Genomic DNA, 24,059 nt, shown 5'->3' with positions numbered 1-24,059 from the left:
AAGCCAAAGCAAGTAGAGCTTCCCCTGGTGGCTGGCTGCAGTATATGTCATAAGCTCCACCCCCTCCGTGTTAGTGGGTGGGACTTGGGACGAACTAAAACACAAAAATTCAAGTCAAATAAATGTTTTTCATGAATGGTTTCTGTTATTTTAGGTAGTTAATATAATGTTGATAAATGTTCAAGTGTCGTTTTTTTGGTTAAGTTTCGTTTTAGTTAGCTATAGCTATTGACGCTATAGAAACAGGATGGCGACGACCAGTTGCTTTGCCGACCGCTCCGTAAAGCGTTCCACAGGACCATGAGAGTTGTAGAAAAAAAATAAAAGTAAATACGTAAAGTAAATAGAAAAATAAGTACAGTGTATAATCCAACATTTTGTTGTAACTGGTGGAGGTAGAGCAGAACGTAATATTAATTAAAGTGTGGACAGGACATCGATATAGGGGCTCAGCGTGGCACTACTCTAGAGTGGCTCTGCCCGTATCCCCCGGGAAAATAGCGTGAGTTTGGCCAGTGCAAGGAAGTGTGGACGCATTGTCCATATTTATATACAGTCTAAAAATGCACGTGGAAAATGCAGGTTAACACAACAGTTGACATAATTCTGAGGATAGCAAAATGAAATCTTGTCGTTCTGATAAACTTGTCAGAGAATGATTGAGCTTGTTCCATCAATCTGTGAGTAGCAATGATCTAATTTTATGCTTGAACACAGCAGGAGTCTGCACACAGCAGGGGGCACTGAGAGGAGATGGTTACCTTGCTGAGGAGTTGGAGGTTTGCGGCCTGTCGCCTGCAGCTCTTCATCTAACAGCTCACTGTGGCTGCTCCTTTTTGTTCCATCACTCCCTGCTACATTTCAAAGTGATCCACCATCAAAAAAATAAATAAATAAATAAATTCCTTTTTGTCGTATTCACTAAGCTCACTGACAACCAAATTGCATTTGCTAAGCTATGCTTTTAATGTGCAGCTGTAGCAATGAGAAAATTGTATTTCTTAGCAAACTCAGCTATTTTCTGATGATGACAATTCAGCGTTCTGCTTTCATATGTAGATATCATTTCATTTTATTACATTAGCAGCGACCTAATACGTATATATTTGTTCCAAGAATGCTTCAGACTCATAAAATGTGTTCATAAAAATGAGAACACATAAATACAGGGCCATTAGCAGTCCACAGGCTCAGTCACTTTTGTGTTAACTCATCTGCGATAGTAACTTAGACATTTCATTTAATTAAAATCTCCATGATTAATACTTTAATGGATCTGTCACCCTGCCTGTTATCGGAGACTCTGTATTGTAGTTCACCGCACTCCACTGATAAACCGCAGTATTACATGGAAATACATGAAAGAATTTGACAGATAAAAGTTTTTGGTTTCACCCCCCACTGTTTGTGCTCGTGCACGCTCCATCTCTCAACCGCCCACACGTGTGCTTTCTAACTCTCTCTCTCCCTTTTTTTTTAGCGGCTCTATCAAATTGAATTAAAACAGCTGTATTGTTTAATTTATTTGAATTTCTCATCTGCTCCATGTCTGACACTCGTGAGAGATGGGTCACAGAGATGGGTGACTTTTAGATCAGCGTGGGAGGAGCTCCACTGCTTAAATCTACCGAATCAGTGGTCCGTTTGTAATGTGATTTTGTCAGAAGCACTTGTTTGTTGTAATCCACACTCTATTACGGTATGTCACTACGCAGCAGACTGTAAATGAACGCTGTCTCTTGTTGCTAATTTCCCAATCGTTAAAAACGCTCATTCACATGGGTTTCCACATCCTCCCAATTATTTTACCTGCATTCATTTTGTGGGATAGAAAAAACATCTGTATCATAACTCAATAAGACAATGAAGTTTTGATGATGGAGAATCCAGACGAGCAACAGAGGGCGAGCTCCATTATGCAAAACCCAAGACCAGGGAGGACGGCCCTAATTGTCTAAACAACACACACATTCCTCAGTGGGTGCAGCATTGACATCTAACATATTGGATTCCACGCTGGAGCAATCAGACCGGGACGGCAGTGTTTGGGGCACTCCGAGACGCGACCAGGAGCCAGGATAATTAACATTTATTGATACATGACTGCTGTAAGCCTGTTTGCCCAGTGAATTAAACCTGCTCATTACAGGCTTAATGGTGGGTAGGGGAGATAAATAATAGATGCCAGTCCACTCACTGCCACTTTAGCATGCATCTGGAGACCCCCACCCCCCACCTACCCCGTCCACCTCCCCACCATTCCTGACATCAATTTGCCCTCCATGAAGTCAAGACATCCTCCCTTGAAACCAAAACTGACATCACCACTTCAATCCAGCCCAAGTGGTCTCATGTGGGGCTGGTCGGAGGTTTTAATGATGGCAGTTGTGGGTAGAGGTTACGCTGAGCTGGGTACTAAATCAACATTATGCACATGTGCAGACAAGTTTTCAGTAAGCAATAATCAGCATAAATAATGATTCTCTCCCAGCTCAAGGATTGTTTTTATTTATTTTTTGGCATTGCTGTGAATGTCCAATGGGTAAAACACAAATAGAAAGAGACAAAGAACCAGTTTGGTGCAGAAGAACGTTTGTGTGTTTGAGTGTTACAGCAAGGCATCCTGACAAACAGACGAGGCTTTTCGTTCCCGCTTCTTATATTCCGTGCCTCCCTTGCCCTTCCCCATTGTTCTCCTCGCTGACAACATAACTTTCACACCGCTGCTCCGCCACCTCCCCCTCGTAACCCGGCATGAAACGCTGCCTTATTGAGCTTTAACCAGCTCTGCTTTGCACAATCCACTCGATTCCAAAGCTCATAAACATGCTGAAAACACGGCGATAAGTTTGCAAGGTGCTCGCCGTAGTTTGGAGGAGTGTTTTATTTATCTGTTTATGCAAAATTCTTCCAGATCCAACTTTGCTTTAATGCTATTGTTGAGACTTATTTCAGAATGTGCAGAACTACTGTTCATTAACTCAAAAAGATGTAGGTTTTGATGAAACTTTCATGCTTTCTGATATAAGGAAGCATAAAAAAATGGATATAATAAATTTGTTCTATCCTCAAATCATGACATTTAGAAAAATTATATTTCTTTTATGATAGTATGTGTACTTTGCTCTGTTACAGAAACGTTGTCGTTGAGAGTATGTCAAGTTTAAGAGCAGATTTTCTGATACAGTACAATCATTTTTAAATGCATTTTGCAGAACAATGATTGGAAATGAAAGATTTTGCTAGTTTTGTGTCTAATTATATAAGAAGGAACAAAAACACTTCTGCACAATCTAACCTATTATTGTTAATGGCATTCTCAGAGTTTGTGCGATCTATTTTCCATAAATGTTTTACAGAAATCTTTCTTTTTTATTTTCCTTTTTTCCTTCCTTTATGTTGTCAACCCACCTTGCCTTGAATGATTAATAACTGAACTGCCATTTCAATCTGAGTCACTTAAAAAAAAAAATAGCTCACAGGAACTGTTTCCCTTCCTCTTATAGTCGCAGGTCTGATATGTGCTTTGATATTCTGTAAAGAATAAAACATCCCAGTGTACTGACACACCTCATGGTATGTTTTCACGCACCGGATGTGAGCAAGAAACTACTGGAACTCATCTCCTCTTTTTTGAGGAGCTCGATCCCGGAGTTCATAACTGGCTAAGCCCAGGCTGTGCACATGAACAGCATCACCTCTGCCGCACTGAATCTCAAAAACACCCACACTACGCGGCCGGTTATCGTGACAACCATCTCCAAAACCAAGGAGCACAAAAGTAGCAAGGAGCAGAACACACTCTCAAATCGATCAATAGGACTAGTGGAAAAGGCTAGTTTGATGTCCACAACAGTGAGGGCCTTTTTTGGACAGTGTCATCAAGGCAGCAGATCAACAGGCTCATCTTCTTACACTTGGCAACTTTTACACATTCACCGTTGAGCGTGTCCTCAATCTTAGACTGCATTCGCTGCATCGCTACCTGTTACTGCAACTGCACTGAATCTAACTGACAAGGCCAAAACCATGGCCAACAGCAAACTGTTCCCTACTCTAATACCATCTCCCAGATAGCAGCAGATCACTCCCCAGGTTTGGGGACAGAATGATTTCACAGTCACACTCAGCAGCCAACACACTTACCCATACTACTAGTACATTCCTCAATGCAGCACTTATAATCATAACGTTTTTTTTTTTTTTTTCCTTCATATGATAACATATGTGTGGGTTCTGCCTCGACGGGGCAGCTACGACAGGTCGAGCATGGTGGAGAGCGACTATGGAAGCTGTGAGGGGGTCACGTTTTAGGTGATTCCTTCCCTTCCATGGTCATGTTTAGTTTCTTAAGGGAACCAGAACGGTGCAAGTACATGCTAACTATTAACTCTTCTTCCGCCAATGTACAAGCTAGTGGTTGTACCGACTAGTCGGCTTTACTGCTGAGCCATGGCGCTTTAAGCAGGAAGTCGACTAGTCGCCGATCACGTGACAATAACAACATGCCTCGGAGAAGACAGATGAGGAGCCCAGTGGGTCATTGGAGCGAACTAGCAATTGTGTGCTGCAACTAGCAACCGCCAGCTACATTTATCTGCAGCGCACAGTGTTAATAAGCTCATGTGTTTATGTTCAGTCCTGTTGTGTTCTGTTAGTTAACATTGTGGTTGTAGAGCGTGTTTTTATGTGTGATGTCACAGAGTAGTCGACGTTGACTTGACTTTCAGCACATATTAGATTAAAAAATCCGATACAAGTGCACAGGTCTGATGGGTTTTTCCCCACTTTGGGATAAATTAAAGGGTTTTCCTGTCTTATCTTATCTTATCTTATCTTACTGCGGTTACTGTTTAAATATCATGCACTGTTGGAGAGACTGAAGCTCGTTGCCGGTGATGGACTGCCTTGCCCGTGACTCGTCAAACCGTGAACTTGCAATATGCTGATAGTTTGTACCAAACAGTCATATTTCACAACAGCCCGAGTCAGCACATTAATATTGACATCGTCCAAACAAACAGTCATCATTTGGCTCTGAAGCTGGCCCAGGCTACGCCTCAAAGAGCTAATCTCCAGTAATCACTCATAGTCAAGTCCTTCTTGATTTCATTTTAACATCAGCCGTTACAGAGCGGAGCCAGAATCAATACAAACACTTTTATATTTCCTGTATTTCCTTTACTACAAAGTAAGCGAACGTCAGCTGACGAAAATTTTACACTCTAACCACGTTCCATGACCACAGACGGCACTCTGTGGTTCAGTTGCAAGAGAAGTACTCTCATTGTCCTCATTATGTCACTCCTGTCATTTGTGATGCTTTTGCCGGTTTGTTTGCTCTGGTTTGTAGGAGGACTCCTCCGGTGCCACCCATGAGGGTCTATCAGTATCAAAGCAACATGCCAGAGACTTGACATGCTGCCAAGGTTGCGCTGGGAGTGCAGTGAAGACTATGTAAAGCAGGCTTTTGTGAATCATAATCAGAGGATTCTAAGAAGTCTCTGTATTCAGTTATATGCTACATGAGAGATTAAAGTCGTGAGGGAACAAACAACTGTACGGTGCAATTTCGTCCTGTCATATGTAGAGTTTGAATAATTCTCTACTATTGTGACTAGAACTTCCCGCCAACACACACACTAGACACAACTTATTTAGGCAACAGGACTATTTGAAATTTAAAAGGTCCCTTTGCTTTACCCTTGAGAGTGCTGCTGCAACCTCAACATTAGATAGAAGTTAACCAATACCAAAGTGCCAGATGGTACAGCTGGTAAATAAAGAAAGTGCGGGTTCAGCCACACTGCAAAATGCTTGTTTGAAAACTGCTGTTTCAGTTTGTTATCACAGCAGACTCATCTCTAGTCTGCTGAGATATCAGTGACACACATCTGCATATGAATGTGCAGAATCTGAGGGCATTCAAGGGACACAATTTTGGAAGCTTTCTGGATTCTGTTTGTAGTCTGTATATTTATCAGTCACTGAACAGGCTTTAATTGCATGCAGAAAAAAACTGTCTGTGTGCCAAACAGCCCGTCATATCGTGTCAGCAAGCAAACTGCCATTTTTTCATTATCTTAATCAAAGCCGCTGCAGTAGGAGTTTTAAACTGTTAACTAAGTCTAAACTATCCAAAGTTGTTACTCAGCTCCAGCTCCATTAGAAGGATCCATGGTTGCTAGTCGGACTGTGAACAATGACTGGCGCGAGGGACAGACAGTCTTCATCTGTCCATTATCTGTTATTCAGATTTTCAGTAACTACACCAGAATAGAGTCATTAAATGATATCCAATGGGTTCCCAGATTCTCGGTGGATGGAAAAAGACAGCAATAATAGTACAATTGTAGAATTATGCAGCATTTACCATCTGGTCATGTAACCAAGTGAGCCTGTGATGTTTAGAACAACGCACAAAAATAAAGTGAAAGTCTTTTCTGCCAATTTCTAGTTTCCAGAAAGAAAAAAATATTTGTATGTGGAGAAGAAGGACTTTATATTTCATTAAAAAAATAAAAAAATAGATGAAACACGTATACAGTGATCAGCCACAACATTAAAACCACTGACAGGAGAAATAAATAACACTGACGTTTGGACCTGCCATTTGTGTGGATGTTTCTTAGACATGTACCACCCACGTAGAGCACACAGTCCTTGATGGCAGCAGCCATCCCAGGCAGGATGCAGCCTGACACAGGCACACACACAAAAATGGTTTAGGTACAATTCAAAGAACATGAAAAACAACACAAAGTGTTGACCTGGCCTCCAAGTTCCCAAGATCCCAAACTGATCAAGTATCTGTTGGATGATCCAAAGACGCTCCTCCCCTCAACCCATAGGACCCAAAGACCCCCCACTAACAACATCCCATTACCAGACACAACAGGACACCCTCAGAAGGCCCATGTCTTCACTCCTGTTTGGAGGCACAAGGTAGACCTAGACAATATGAGGAGGGTGGTCATAATGTTGTGCCTGATCTGTGTATATTTCAATTAGGACCAACAGATATTTAGCTAAAAGCCCCACACATAACAGTCATGAATAGAAATACACATTTTTTTGCTTTTTCTTTACCAGACTTTCACTTTTCGGGAGTTCATGTTGCTTTTTAGAGAACAACTATGAGAAGAAGTCTTTACTGATATCTGAAGAATCAGCACCCAGGCATACAGAGCATTCGAAAAGCCAGTGGTTGTTCAGTTGCTTTGACTTTTACAATTTTTCACTCTGACAGGCCAAGATGACTCTCAGCAAAATGGTGTCACCACTGCGTTTTGGACAATTTAGCCATTCCGAGCTCTGTTGGAAGCGTCATTCTCTGTGTAATATTGCCTATGGGTGTAACCCTGCGTAATGCTCGCTTCCTTTTTGCTTTTCGGGCTGGAGCGTCCTCTTTTGTGACTGAAACGAATTCCTTCCCCTGTCATTTTTTTCTCACCGTATTTCTCTGTCCCAATCTAGGAGGCAAAATGAGCTGCTTCACAATTTCCATTTCAGCTTTTTTTCATGGAATATGGGGAATGATTTTCACATGCCCCATCTGCCTGCAAACTGCCCCGCTCCTTCCAAATAAATTTGGAACTGACCTCAGCAATAAGCCAAAATCATTTCCTTGCACTAATGAAGCTGAAAAATTTTCAGTTTGGTGCTTGGATTAAAGACAATTACTGAATTTACTGCAGCCATTGTTATTATTTTCTTTGGAGTTCTCTGCAAAGAATACTGAAAATCAAGCAGAAACAAAAAAAAAAGCAATATGTACAGAACTGTCTGAAGTCCCTCCTACACACTGCGAATATGCAGCTACTGTACATTAGTTATTGATGTTCGATGTCAACCGTCAGATCTAGCATAGTTACAACTGTGACATTTGCGGTGGAGTGGAAGTAAGGGTGTGAAGGACGGGGAGATGGGAAGCCCTGTAATCCTTTGCCTTGAAGACAGGCAGCCTTTTTTCGTGGCTCATCTCACAATGGCGTCTAGTGTTTGGTCCCTAACCTTAACTAATTGGATCGGTTCTCAGCATTATGCAGTTTATCTCTGCATACAGACGCTGGAAAGGTGATATTTCGCACAGTACAAACATTCTTTTTAATATGCCAAAGAAGGAAAGCAAGCGTCGGTGTAGCTCTTATATTTACCAAAAGCCCGTAGAACATAACCCACTTCCAGAAACACTAAGCTTCTAAGAGTGTAACAAAATGTTATGTGCAACTCCTGTCATTTTCGTGCGACACGCAGTTTTTGAGATTGACCGGGAACCGTTTATTCCTATGACTGGCAACAAAGCTGGGAGTTTTAGATTGGATATCTTCAAACTGTCACAACATCTTGAGAATTTGTATTATTTCCATGAATAGCTTTAGTGTTCTGTGACCTAAAACTTAGAGGCAGCGGCTGCACCAATCCATCAAAACAAAACAGAAAACCTGATGTGTCTACAAAACAGGCTTAGCCTATATTCTAAAAAATTTAGTTGTTTACTGATAAACAGTCTGTTGTTGGTGTGAACCCTTTATAATATAATACTGCAATCTTTTATTAACATAGAAAACAGCACGTGTTGCAAAGAACATGGCATATTTACACTGAAATCAAGACTACGATGTTAAAAATGATAATAAATCAGGCCATTCATTTCCATTAGCAGCACATAATGCCAACACATGTTGAAATACTGAATGTAATATTGTAATTGTATTAAATTACTAAATAAATTCTTATATTAATAGTAGTTATAATGAAAAACAACAACTGTAATACGCCCTTTTTTTACACAAAGGGTGGGTGACATAGCTGTATTGTAATACTATGGAACAGGACAACGCAAAGTGATTTCTCTGAAGTACTACAATAAATTCCCCTTTACACATGACGATTGTTCTTCTAATTGATGTGTTCTTGATTAAGCTGACGGCTGAGACAGACAAAGTTGAGCTCCTGGAATAACTCGTTTCACCTTAACGAGTGAGCCTCGCCTCATTAGTCAGCGTTAACTCGCACTCATTGCCGGCAAACGTAAATGAGAAACTCTAGATTAGCCACGCGTCACTGATTTTCACTGCTCAGAAGAACAGATGAAAACTGTTGAATTGCACCGCTTCCCCCATCGCCGGAGTCATTTTCAACAGAAACTCTGGTCAATCTCTGCTGAAGAGCGAAACAACATGTGTCCGTCAGTTTTCCATTTGGAAGCTAATGGAACCGTTGGGTCGAGATGTTTGAGACAAGTAAGACTAAATGACACTAAAACAGCTGGTGAGGTGTGATGATGATTAGCTCCTGCACCACGGGTAATGCGAAACAAGAGCAGCACGACACACGCGCAAGTGCACACATGGACTCGTGTCCGCACGTATCAACCTCCGTCCTCTCAAAGGAACTCCTCTACAACCTCCTCTGATGTTTTTATCATTCTGTGTTTGATCCCACTTCCCTTCTGTGTGTGTGCACACCCTCGAGCTTGGCCAATTCAAGTGGCCAGGTGCAGCCTCTTCAGAGTAGCTAACATAACAGCTCTCCAGTTAGGGTGTTCGCACCAACACCACAATCATAGGCAGCAAATGATTCTGCTTTTTCACACTCCAGGGCCGGAAACATCGAATCAGCTGTACAGTTTTTCTTCTTTGAATTTTTGTGACTGGCTACAGCAGTCACACGGACATGCAAGAGACTTTTACCAGCTACTTCTCTCTCTGAGCATTTTTCAAGAAGCTATTGCTTTCCAAATCAACCTAGATGGTGAAGATGGAGCATTTAGCAGTTGAAGAGCCAGTGACCTTTTTTTAGGTTATGGTAGAGACCAGACACATACATAAACTAGGATTACCTCTTGTGGGTGTAGGCCCACGCCAACAAGCCAAGCTGCAGCCTTGTCTGTCCAGGCTATAGATTGTAAATAAAGATGGACGACGAAACAGATCCTCAAAAGTGAAGCCAAAGCAATTGGAGCGTCCCCTGGTGACTGGCAGCAGTATAGGTTATAAGCTCCACCCCCTCCATGTTAGTGAATGGGACTTGGGTAAAAGTAAACGGATAGTTTCTGTCATTTTAGGTAGTTAATATAATGCTATGATGCATATTCAAGTGTCACTTTGTGTGACAAGTTTTTGCTTTTGACACTATAGAAACAAGATGTGACCTCATGATGACTAGTTGCCATGGCAACCACCAAACTGCCATGCCAAGCTGTCCTGTAGGACCATGAGAGTTGGAAAAAATAAATAAATAAATAAGTCCAGTGTATAATCCAATTTCTTTGTAACTGGTGGAGGTAGAGCAGAGCGTATTATTAATGAAACAAAGACACGAGTGAGTCTGGTGAAGTGTGGGGGGGTCATTGATTGTGAGCTGGCTATCACATCTCTGTGTGGGTCTACTCTTGGACCACACTGCGCAGACCTTGACTCCAAACTCGCAAGATGGCACCACCCATATCCCCACCAAACTAGTGTCGGTTTGGCCGATACAAGGAAGTGTGGATGCATTGTCCATATTTATATACAGTCTATGGACTTACAATGTCAAAGTGAAGTTGACCTTTTTGGATATAAAAATGTCATCACTTCATTATTTTATCCTATAAGGCATTTGAGTGGAATTTTGTCATAAGTAGCATATAACTGAAAACATATCAGTTCAGCATTTTGAATGAATTCTCTCATTTCTGTGATATCGCGTTCACAAGAAACACAGGAAGAAAAACAGAATACTGGACAGTGGCTTTCTCCAGGTGTTTTGACTCACATTCCAAAGGCATGCACACTAGGATAATTGTGTAAATTGGGCGTGGGTGTGCTTATCAGTTCAGTGGTGCACTTAAAGATAATGGATGGATAGATGGATGGTTGAATGGACTTTCATTCACAACATGTTTACAATGTTGGCTCTTGAAGGCAATGTAACTGCTGGTTGTGTGAAAAAAAAGCTCTTCTCTCCTGATGAGGATGTTATCTTAAATGTTGATTCAAGGTCACTGTTGGGTTCACACTTTGTCTCCACTAGACACGAGGGGCCAAGTAAAAAGTTATTGCAGCTTTGAACTTGAAATATAATTCCTGGTCAGAGAATTTTTCCGGTTCAGACAAATTATTGCTCACTTGTGATGTTATTCTAAGGTCAAACCACTGATCCCACAGCAGCGCCTTGGGGCTATCCCCTCCCACGTCTGGGCTAGCTAACAGATGATTGGACTGAATGGGGTCAAACAGAGAGGTTACTGGGATAAACACCAAATCTTAGTCTTTCGCCTGCACCGTAGCGTGACCCGTGGCTTCTGTGTGGCTGCAGCTTGAACACGATGCACCAACTGTGAGCCAGTTGCAACCAGTTTCCACCACGGCTATCACCACAGATTCATCTGCCGCTCTAGCCGTGCATTATACATTCAGAAACGACGTCTGTTTAATTATGTGCCATTAAACCATTAGCTGATGTTCACGTTGCGAGGTCATCATTAGGGATCTCACGGCTGAGCACACACCTTCTCCCGCCACGCGCCATCTCCACAGACAGCGTTGGCCGCATCCTTGTACCAACCCTATCTAGTCGAGCCTGCCTCCCTCGCCCCCACCATCACTGTCTCTGTCAGCCATTCTTCTGCTCTGTTGACTTCAGAGCCACTCATGGCCCTCTTGTTCTCAACTCAAGCAGAATCATTGGCAGTGACAAACATCATTATAATGTTCCTCAATGAGCACTCCACCTTTAGCTGAATGTTGTAGCCTGCAGGGGTAGAGGGGGGGTGCTCTCTTTTCCTGAGTTCGATCTTTGTGCTGACCCGTGTTTGCATGCTTGCAGTTCGACTGTCCACCCCAATGAATCACCCACGCACAACTTGCTCCTACATTTTGCAGACTACAAATAATATTTTTTATAAAACCTGAAAGCACCACGTCGTTGTTCTTTTCTGTCTATTTTTTGGAAAAAATCTGATCTTTTCATATAAAAGATCTAATTAAAAATACAAGGTGAAGTTCACCATTAAAACCACTGACAGGAGAAGTGAATAACATTGACCATCTTGTGACAATTCAATGTTCTGCTGGGAAACTTTTAGACCTGGCATTTGTGTGGATGTTACTTAGACATGTAGCACCCACCTAGACCAGACCAGGCACCCCCACCCCACAGCAATGACACTCCTTGATGGCAGCAGCCATCCCCAGCAGGATGCAGCCTGACACAGACACACACACACAAAAACGGTTTAGGAACAATTAAAAAAAAAAAAAACATGAAGAACAGCACAAGGTGTTGACCTGGCCTCCAAATTCACTAGATCCCAAACTGATCAAGTATCTGTGGGATGATCCACAGAGGCCCCTCCTCTCAACCCATAGGACCCAAAGACTCCCATGTCCATTCTCTGATGAGTCACAACTATTTTGGAGGCACAAGAGAGATTGTAGTTTACATTGTGTTACCCACCTGATTTCCTTAAGCTGGAATGACCAAAAAGAACAAAACAAAACAAAACAATGAGATTAAAGGGAGCACTGCTAATCTCCTTCCTGCATTATTAATATCATGGGGTGAAAATCCTACAGAGAAACCAAGGCCCACGAAGACACAGCTAATCTCTTGTATAGTGGTGACGATACGCTGGATGATAGTTCAGTCAGGACCACTTTAGTCAAAGAAACATATGCTTTTGCAGGTAATTATTTTTGGCAGCATAACTCTGTCATGGGAGCCCCCTGCCCTTCCGTGAGCCCACGAGGAAAGCCTAAGGCAGGGAGAGCGGCGGGAGCAAAGAGAGAGAGATTAGCGAGTGATGCTTCAGCTGAGTGGTAGGCTGATACGGGCTGGTTTAAAGATTAACTACGTGCCGACGAGCCGAGCCTGACTCTGTGGAAACAGGAAGAAGAATAGTGTTGAGACAATATTCACTACCAAACAAAACTAGTGAGCTGGCTATCATAGCTTAAGTTAACAACAATCTAAATGTATTCAGGAATATATGCAGCCCATATCCAAATCCTGTTCTATATGCATCTATGCATATGCATCTAAGCTTGACTGATGCGTAGTGTCGCACACTAAAAGACGAGTATGTGTATTGTCAGATTTGTACAGTCCCAGGTTGCAATGGTATTTTTTTTACTAACCTGCAAAAATAAATAAAGGAACAGTGATACTGATGAATGATTAACCCATTTTTTTATGCAGGGGTAAGATGCACACAGACACACACACTCGCAGACTTATTTATGTGACTATGAGTAATGTAAACCCATCAGCAAAAAAAAACTCCTGAATGTTTCACATGTGTTGGTGTTGTCCTGCTTAATGTACAGTATATTAGTTGTTTGAAAATGTAGGGAGCCTAATATGCATGAAATACTAATCCATGGACTATTAGAGACACAGTGTAACAGAATCTGTTGGGGGCTTAAGTGTTCATTAGAACAGAGCTCAGCTTGGTCTCCTGCAGACTCCAAGTATTAACGCTTTGGGTCTTCTGTGAATTAGTGATACTGAGCTTCCAAGAAAAGACAGGCGCATCCTTAGTCTGTCCTAAAACTGCTACTTTACCCATGATTTACAATTACACGTACAAGTCCCTTGTGATTTTTCTGACAGCACCGCTAATGTTGCTAAAAATCCAGGACATGAAATTCATACTGGGTCACAACGACGACGATAACACAGTGTCCTGCCTCTTTTTTTGTTTACGTGTAATGAGGGATCTTGGAGGTACATCAGTGATATGTTTGCCAGTTTGGGAGCATGTGGTGACTTTGACCTTTCCCAAACCTTGGCAAGATGACGCTATATGTCCAACTGTGACACCAGCTGCCTGTCTCTCACTGGGTCCTTTTCTTTGAATGACAGGCCCGGGAAACGTTGCAGATTACTCTATTCTGTATTTGTATTATTTTATGCGGGAACAAATTATTATGACAACATCGCTGTTGCCAAATTTGACCAACTGTTATTGTAATCAGGAAAATTAAGACGACGCAGGGACTGCATGGAGAAATAATCTAGTTTATGCCGTCGCTGCCTTTGTGCCAGTGAGTATAGTTCTGCCGGTGCTTTACAGAACAAGTAATGATGGACAGATGTACCTCTTGTCGTAAATGGAAACCCCTGCAGGGCAGTGGCTGCTCTGCTTTGGGATCATGAGTACACTCTCTTTCCGAGTCCAAGGGGCGTATGGCACATTTGTGACAGGTGGATTGCCAGGTGTCCCAGTAGGTGGCGAGGCTTTCATGTACTCAGGCTGAGATGTAGTGCCTGTGAAGATTTGAATGGTCCAAACCTGGAAGAGGTGAGCACTGCAGTGTACTCAAAATCGAAAACAATATGGCATATGGTGGTTCCTGAAAAATATCTGGATTTCTTATGCTTATAGAAAGTCTTCGCATTAGAGGCAGGCACAGACTAAGTGGTATGCAAAGGAGAAAGGTGAGACTCCTGCAATCTAATGTGACTCTCTCTTTGTATGTGTGTGTGTGTGTGCTTGTCTGTGTATAGAAAGCAATACACCTGTAAGCCCTGCACTCACTGGAGCAAAGCCTATTAGAACAAGCATAAGACATATCCCTCAGACTGTGAACTGTGGACACACACACGGAGAAACAGACGCAAAACCCATCTCAGGCAGACGAGACGTTGTGCGGTGCGGGCGTGAATTACCATCTCGATCGTACCCACAGCAGCTGCAATGTCATGCAAACTTATTGTTCTGTCTAATGCCGAGGTCACCTTCATCAAGACAGGTTTAGGCTCGGCGTTCCGCTGTCTGCAACCGTGATGCTTTGTTCTGGCTGTAAAGGGAATTTCAAATCACCAGGAAATGCTTCTTCATCAATTGACGGCAAAGAAGCCAGTGACTTTCAATGGCAAACTTGCTACAGTGGATTCTGCAGTGGCTGTGAGGCTCAAGAGGTTTGACTCCAAAAACGAATCCAAAAGTAATGCTTTTCCAAGCACAAAGTTCATTTTCTAATTCCCTCTAAAAGCATTGCCATTGCATTGACAGCAAAGCGCCGTAACTGTCTAGCATGTACCATCCCTGGCCCTTTTGTGCATTGTCCAGCACAAGGTGCAGATTAGATATTGATTTCTATACATTTCTGAACACAGTGAAAAATGTCTCATTGAGTTGGATTATATGGGGCGTTGCTGGAGGCCACTCATCATTTTTCCTGATTCCTACAATTTGAACTCAAGAGGCGAGATTATACCATATATATTGTGGCCATTCGATATCTGAGTTACTTGAGTATTCAGCACGCCTTTCCCGAGGGACGTGTCCCGAGCAGAGATGAAGCTCCACTAAAACTTTCTTTCCGAGGCGTTAAAGTCCTTAAAGCAATCAGGGATGAGGAGAAAATAGACAATCTCCAAGAGAGTATCTCATGCTGATTTGCTCACCACGCTTATCCAAACAGTCTGGCTCTCTATCAAATTGGATTGGTTTATTTGAATGGGAGCGAAGTCCCTTTTGGTCAGCGGAAGATTAATATTGATCTAATCTGAAATTGTTAAATATGGGACAGATGGTGACAGCGGAAAGACCTTGAATTCTGAAAGAATTGTCTCTTTTTTGCATAGAGACAAGGCCTCTGCATGCTGTTAAAGTGTGTCCAGTGCTGGGGAAAGATGTGTTTACACTTCAGTGTCCTTTTTATAGTGTAAGACCAACCATTTCTCACATAATGTAAAACTGGAACTAATTAAAAACATTTAGGATGCTACTCCTGCAAGTGTCATTAAAAGAATTCACTTTGTAATTAACCTTTAACAGGTGTAACACTTCGCGATCTTAAATGTCGGAATGATTACACCTTTTTGTAGCTCTAATATTTTACAAATTAATAATCCATTGCCGCTCTCATTCTCGCTAACACGTTGCAATGATTACAATAGATGCTACATAATATAATCTCTCTTGGGTGAGTGATGTTACCGATGATGTGAAAAATGGGTATCACTTTCAACCTGGGCTGCTGCGGAGCCGTTGTCCAAAGCTCATTAAAAGCTCTCACCTTGTGCCGGCAGACAATTACAAAGGATTTACTGCAAGCCCTCACCTTGAAATATGGAATATGGTAAGCTTCACCGGGGCCAAGTGTCAGCTACCTGTTTTGAAGATGATCACAGAACAAAATTGACACGTGGTCGCCACAGATGAGTCCGACCGAATTTCTAATTAGAAAAAAATCATAGGCACCGCGAGGACTTGGCCTCTGCTTTCATCTGAGCAGCAGGTAATGCACTCCAGAGGATAAGTGCACTACAAGCTTAATGCTTGCCTTGTTATTGTTTTTTTATTCCCCTATCCTGCACACACAAGGCCGGTCTTTGAGCTGCTGCAGACGCTGGCGAGAGCTAGGAAATCAATGCACTCAAACAGGGATAAGAGGGGACTCGGTTTTGGATAACTCAGGGTGTCTTAGTGTGCATTATTCATTAGACAGGAGGGACACGGCCACAATTGCACTGCAGAGGTGTACTGGAGACAAAGAGTATGAAGCTTAACCAGATCACTCCCCAAACCTGCAGAAAACCGCAAAGCCCAGCGTTTAGTTTTCTCTCGCTCGCTCTGTTTCAAGGCAGGCTCAGCACAGCTTCTGATGATACTTTCAAATCTGTTTGAAACAGCAACATGGACAAGGTGTTCTCTCTAGATGCTGACACGCAAAGGCGAGGTTTTGTTGTCTTGACAAAACCACAGCCCGTCTCAGCGAGAACGAAAGGGCAAAAGTACTTAGCTCTTCTGATCTCCGCCTAGAATGGTCCGCCAGCAAACAACGCTCCTTTCCCTCAGCCTTTTACGCTCTTTCCATTGACGAGCAGGTTGCATCAGGTGCACTCAATCACTCGCTGCATGGGGGGAGGGCACCAGGTGGGAAGACATGGTAAAAAAAAAATAATGCAAACAAAAGAAAGACACATGTGAAGAAGAAGACCTTGGTAAACCAATCATTTCTGAAGATCGCAACGTCGATGCGTGTGAGAAAGAGGGCAGACAGTCATTTACTCCGGAGATAAAATAACTAACTAAAGAAAGCAATTCTCATCAGAGTGCTAATATAATCAAATTAACTTATTTAATTCCCCAGTGCTAGTTAAAGAGATTTCTTATTGAATCTAGGTGTCATCACAGCAATTTCTAATTTGCATTGCAGTGAAATTTAATTTCACTCGCTGAATAACTTCTTTTCAAACTCAGGGATGAGAGAGAGGAATCTAATCAAAAGCAGCGTCTACGCACTTGTTAGTCATCACAACGGTCGGCGAATCTATTTTGCATTCATTTTAAAATTACTCAAGCTCTTTAAGTTCAGGATAAATACATGAACATATTAATCACGCTGCTCCTACACACATCTTTCCTGCAAGTGGGTGGCCTTTGTACAGTCCAAGAGATGTGCACATATCCATACAAAAAAGAATACACACACACACACACACATGCAGATTAGTGGAAGCGCCTCAAGGGCATGCATTTCCACACTTCTGCACAACCACTCTTCCACACACTCTATACTTTTATGCTCAACAAAGGTTGAAGTTGTCATTTTGTCACTGTCAGTTCGGTCTTTGAAACGGTTTGCCACTTCAGATCTGGAAAACTTTAAAATGACAGTAAAACCCTACGGGGGATGAGTAACATAAAAATCCATTGAGGAGTTGAGTGCAACGTGTTTGATAAGAAAATGTTAATTTGTATAGGTAAACGGAGAGAGAGAGAATATCTGTGCTCGTTTTTTTCCTTTGACCGTGTTACACGCCTCCAAATGGGGTTGCTTGTTTACTGTTAATCTATATATTGCTGAATTCACAGCCTAAGCTGGAACTTATTAATTCAAGTTCACATGTTGTGACTTGTTTGCCGACTTTCGGACATCGTGGAGCTTTTTATAATAGGCAAATGTCTCATCTTTTTGCAATTCCTGCATTTTTAGGGTAAGTTTATTTCCTTTATTTTAGTTTAGTTGTTTGTTTTAGTTTTGTGGAGGGAACTCGCAAAAATTTCGTGTAACCTTTGCTGTTAAGTTACCCTGTTGTTGGCTTGATAACAAAATGCCTCTAACACAAGCAGCTGTCTGACAGTGGTGTTTTTGAGGGTTTTTGTTAACACTTGAACACCAATCATTTTGTCTATGAGACGTGCCATGACTGAAACTGCACTGCAACATTAAGTTACGTATTTCTTCTCTTTACATCCAATCGTCATGACATGTTTTTGATACTAAACTCAATTTAATACGTTTTGAGCTGGAAAAAGTGATGGAGGAGGAGGAAGGGTGATATTTTCGCCATTTTCACATTTTTTAATTGGATAGAACTGTTATTATAAAATCCTGAAATGGCGATACCTTTGAAACAAGGGTCTACAAAAGAGGATTGAACCACGATATTACAAAGTCAGCAAAAGTATTGGTGCCATAAGCATAATGGATGGGTGGATTTTAGAAGCCATTTCCCTGGCAGGAATTAAGTGGCTGTTTTTGGTGGATCAAATTTTAATTTCCTCCACTCCAAACAGCCTAAATAAAATAAATGTTAAATTTCTGGCAACATATGAGCTGAATGTGTCTGAAGTTTACATAAAACTTGCCATTAGTCGTCAAGATGAGAAATCTAAGAAGAAACAACAACATTAGTGCTGTTAGTTTAAAATGGCAGCTGTAATGACTTTAAGTTAAATTGATCTTAATTTGGAAATGTGAGCAGAAATAGTAAAGAACTGTGAGTTCATTTGACAAGATTAAATGAGTTTTCTTCAGTGGATAATGTAACCTCACCTAGCTGAAACAAGAAATGATCTTTAGTTATAAGTTAAGATCAGCTTTTTGAGTTGAAACAGAGGTTTTCTTCAGGTTGAGTTTACTCACATTTTTAAGGCAGCAATTCAACTTTCGTTTCTAAATTGTACTGACTTGAAATATTTTACAGTGTACAAGCTCACAAGTTCAACTTGAACGCAGCAACACACGCTGATTTTATTAAATTATAATAAAATCAGCAGCAGAATCTCTTTGGCACACTATTGCTTTAAGAAATTAATTCTGACTATGTGTCATCCATGAATCCCTGTGGTTCTAATGGCAGTTTTTGTGTTTGTTTTTTTATCTTTTTATTTTTATTATTGTAGAGTTTACAGTGAAACTAAAGATAAAAAGAACATACTGAAAAGCAGTGCTATGATACTAATTCCTGGCAGCGAATTCATGACATTTGCAATGGCAGTAATTGATTAATCTTGAAGTAGTCTGGGTTGTAACCTCCTTTCAGAGGGACAACTACCTCTATTTCATGGTTCAAGAACTCAGATTTTCTAAGTGAGAAGACAGATTGGCTCAAGGTTAAATGCTCGGGCAAGACAGTCATTAGTGTGCAGCGAGTGAAGGTCGGGGTGGTAAGAGAGAAAGCCTCTACTTCTTGATTTTCTGCGAGATAACTCCCAGACAGGCAATTTGGCCCTCGGAGCCAGGAGTCGCCAAGTCGACGACTCTGCGATTTCGAACTAACATGAAAATTAGCGAAAGCGCTCGTCGTGTCTTCTCATTGAAGTATTTCTGAGGACTTGCTTGGCGTTAGACACATGATATTAGTTATTGAGGATGTCACTTATGTGGCTTAGTTATGCATTGGGGTCAGCAACAGGCACATCACTCTCAACATATTGTGGCAGATGATGCTTGCTGTATTACAGAAAGCTGAATATAAAAAGAGAAATTGAGAGTAAATAGAAGTCAGAAACAATATGAGAGGATAAATCTTAACCAGGTATTATAGGCAGAGGACAGCATTAGGTCTTTATATTCCACCGGACACTGAAAAAACACCAGCAGTTCAACTTTCACGACACTGTGTGAGTACATGGTAATCCATGACGAGAACTGACTCCAACCGAGCGCAATTTTTAGGCTGTTGCTCTCTGCAGTATTAAGGGTGTGAATCCAGTACGTCTCACTTTTTCAGCTGCTTAATGATGTAGCCTCCTCTCGGGCACGGCACATAGAGATTACTTCCAACCAAGGTATTTGAGAGAAGAGGCTGACCCATATTTACAACCCCGTCTCCTAAAAAGTACGGTCAAACAAAGTACGACAAACCCGCGTGAGACAAAAATAGTTTACAGAAATATACCCGTTATGTGCTTATTAACATAACTGAGGAAGATTTGCAATGTGATGAATGTATCAGCAATCAGTGATGAATATGTTTCCCTTGCACCGGTCACTTTAGCGTTAGGCTCGTTTTAAATAAGCATGGAAATCAATGCAGCAGAACCAGAGATAACGTCTTTGGTCCTCCGCACATTCTGCTTTCTCCCTCAAAACCTGTAAACAGACTTTGATGTGTAAAATCGATTGAATTCTCCTTTAAGCAGCTCAAAGCGCACTCCAGACTCAAAGTGAGTTGTTGTGACATCAAAGGAGAAAAAAAATAAATCAAAAAAAAAATCCTGCCACCCCAGACATCCTACTGTAATTACGACTTCCAGATTGGGAAGGAGCAAGCGAACGAAAGCCAGACAGCAACTGCACTTCCGTCAGAAACATAATCTCCATTTTTTTAATTGTTGCCTAATGTTCTTAGATTATTCATTTTAAAATGTGTCTGGCACACATGATGGACACTTACTCTTTATCTCAGTAACTCCAGACTGCTGGCTTTCACCTTTGTTGGAGCAGAGCCCCAGACAGATGTGTGCTTTCAAACAATGCCTGCATTTCCTGGTGGAATATAGAGTCAACACAGGCTCCTCAGTTCTCTGCCGCAATCCCATTCGGGGATTTCACCTGTTCTTTTGAACAGCATCACCCTGGATGTGCCTCACAGCATTGTCTTGCAGCTGTACGGTGCACCCCTCAGTGAGTGGGTCATTATAGGCCATCCTGACAGATCGAAGGCAGCTACCTGTCAAACCCTGGCCTACAAGCACAGGTGTACAGGCATGTGTGTTTTTTTTTTTTTTTTTTGTCTTCTCCAACATTCACTGTACATCAGTGCTTGTGTGCCCTATCTTGTCCACCCAGCTGCTTGAGTTTACGAACAACACTTGTCTTATTAAGTCCAAAAGTTAGTTTGAAAAGTTGCGAGATGTGCATCACAGCATTTCGCTTGGACACGGACAACCGAGCGGAGAATTATCCTTCTGCGATTAAAGATTACTGGATTTTTTTTTTGTGGCAGATAATTTTTTGTTTGTTGAGTTGGGTTGTGACTAGGAGCAGCAGTAGAAGTGTACACGAATGGTGAAAAGTGCCCATCACAACCTCCCCTAGCCTTTAAATTGTTTATGAGGTTCAATCAACAGTCTAAAAACAAACTCACCTCAGTTCAAAGTTCTATAAAACATTCAGTCCTCACATCTGAGAAGCTGGGACAGGTAGTTCCATGGACCATAAAGTGCAATAATTTTCTGTACGGCAGTTATCGCACGAAATGTTTCAACACTATTAGGAATCTTTGTGATGATCCAAATGAAGCTCGCCTTTACCTGGCCAATCATTCCCTCGTCCCTGTGCTTTAAAGTCCCTGTCTTTCTCTCACTCCATCCACATGCTGTCCGTTGCTCATCCATCCTCCTCCCTATCTCCACCTCCCCATGGTCATCCTAGAAGTCTTCACCAAAAGCGTCCTTCAGCTACCTGCCGACTTCTTCTTCTCCACCACCACAAACATCTAGACTCTCTTCCATTTTCCCCACGCTGTCAAAATCAGTCCAATCCTCAATTGGCACGTCACTATTTCCATCCAACATGCTATTCGCCCGCCGTCCCCCGGCCAGTCATTCCTTCATCCTTGTGCTTTCACTGTCACTCCATCCTCAGGCTCTTCGTTGGGTGACCCTCTTCTTCCCTATCTCCACCTCTCTATGATCATCCTAGAAGTCTTCACCCGAGATCTTCTCCACCACCCCCAGACTCTAGACTCCGGGGACCTGTCCCTACCTGCCTGAATCCTCTGAGATACATATCTATGATTCTGTCACTCTCAGAGTCTTGCACGTTCATGTTTCCCCAGTAAATATTCATTCTTGGCTCTCCTTATTGAGCTCAAGGTGAATGTTAAGCCATGAACATTTAATGTTAAAGGAGTTAGTGTGGTATTTAAACATGTTAATCTTATGCTCCTCCCTAGGGACATGTTTTATGTACACCATAAAACACGATACAGGAAACACTGCTTTTAGTGCAATTAGACTGGGAATTATTGCTTCCGTCTCCTGAATCATTCTCCAGGGGAGGGATTCTCCACCAACATCTCTTTAGTTTACTGGTGAGTAACATGGAGTCTCAATCAAAGCTTTAAAAAACTGTTTAAATTAAGTGAAGCCTAAACCAAGGATATGGGCAATCAACTTGTTACTCCACACGAGACGGGATGGCCAGTTGAGTTTCTTAGGGTTCTTAGGGTGCGCATCCATCAGTTGCATTAAATCAGCATGAAAGCACCTGCAGATCAAGCAGGATTTTCTGGTCACTTCAGCCGGGAAGCTCACACGTTCCATCCAAGCCAGTTCCAGTTTTATGCATTGGCTGAGCAGCTGATTGAGGCGCTCACTGTCTCATCGTTTGATTCAAACCGAACGGCGTCACGCAGAGACAAGGGCAAGGAGGATCTCCCTAAGTCAGTGAGTGCGCACGCAGGCCGCCATCTGTCCGTGAAATTTGGTTCCAACAAAGAGCACAGGTCCAGCTTGAAAATCTGCTTTTCGCCTTAATCACATCTCACGACGCAAATTAAACCAGCGCCTCGAAAAATGCAGGTTAACACGCTTGCACACACAGTATTTTCTGGTTTCGCAGAGAAACGACAAACGTTCAGAGGCTCGTTTCGTAAAGAGGTTTTCGGCTCGTAAAGTTTCTGTCCCCAAATTAGGCTCAGTGAGGATGAAATCCAGTCACTTCACGTATTTCCTCAAGTTGAACCGTGTGGGAGAGATTGAGAAGAGGTATAATAAAGCTGAATGCAAATGACTGGTCACCCGGGGGAAAGCTACATATTTTGTTGATGTGTCGTTTGAAGTGGGGGGAAAAAAAAAAAAAACCTTGAAGCAAACAAATGAATCAGTGAGCCATTGTTCAAAAGTTAATGCACGGTTACTTTTCATTTCCTAGAGTAAAAAAAAAAAAAAACCTCAAAAGACAAAAAGACTAATCGTGGCAAAATAACACCCCTAAAATCAATGAAACAATAATTTACACAGGAGAGCCCAGACGTTTGCATACACCTTTTATATATCTGCTGCCATCTCACCGTTTCCCTGCACAGTTCAGCTTGATTAAACGAATCCACTGACTGTATTGTCACTGGCTATATTGCTTCTTTTAATTTGGAGGTCCCATAAGCCAGAAAGCTAACTAGCTGTCAGGTTTCTAAAGGATCTATAGGTAATATTACATATGACAGTATGGTAAGCACAAGTCAGTGTTTGTGATTTTATGTTAATGTGTGATGTGCAGAGAAAGGCGTGTGTGACACTTCTGCAAAAAAAAAAAAAACGAATCTGCATTTCCTTGCTCTCAGAGCGGGCCCTGAAAATTGTTGTCTTTCTGACTCCTGGCAGTGTTGACAAGTTGCTCATTTCCTGCATCTCATTTACAGCCTTGGGGATGAGAGTAATACGTGTATTTAAATGACACCTTCCAAACAACAATGAAAAGTTCATGCGCTATCTCTCCCCCTTGGAGAGCGGAGGGAAATGAGTAAAACATGCATGAGGTAGAATTCACTTTTTTTTTTTCCTTCTTTTGGAAGAAATTATCTCAGTAAGGCGATAAGAAAACTCCCCTCCAGACTCGGGCTTTAAAGAATTCATGAAATATTCAAGCCAAGTCGCAGATATTTGTGTTTAGGGTGGCTTTACAATTAAGTGTTCCTCGGAGCTTCGATGTGTCATTATTAGCGGTGTGCCTGAATGGCTAAGGAATACTAAATGTTCATTCAGTAGATTAATCCAAATATTCTTTTTTTCTTCGCCTTTTGCCTTCCTGCAGCTTAGCGGGGGCATTCATTAATTTCTTCTGTAATTATCACTTTACCATTGGCTCAAACAGAAGTAGATTCTC

Source organism: Chelon labrosus, assembly GCF_963514085.1.
Source record: "Chelon labrosus genome assembly, chromosome: 10".
NCBI classification, from domain to species: Eukaryota; Metazoa; Chordata; class Actinopteri; order Mugiliformes; family Mugilidae; genus Chelon; species Chelon labrosus.
This window is presented reverse-complemented; position numbering follows the sequence as displayed.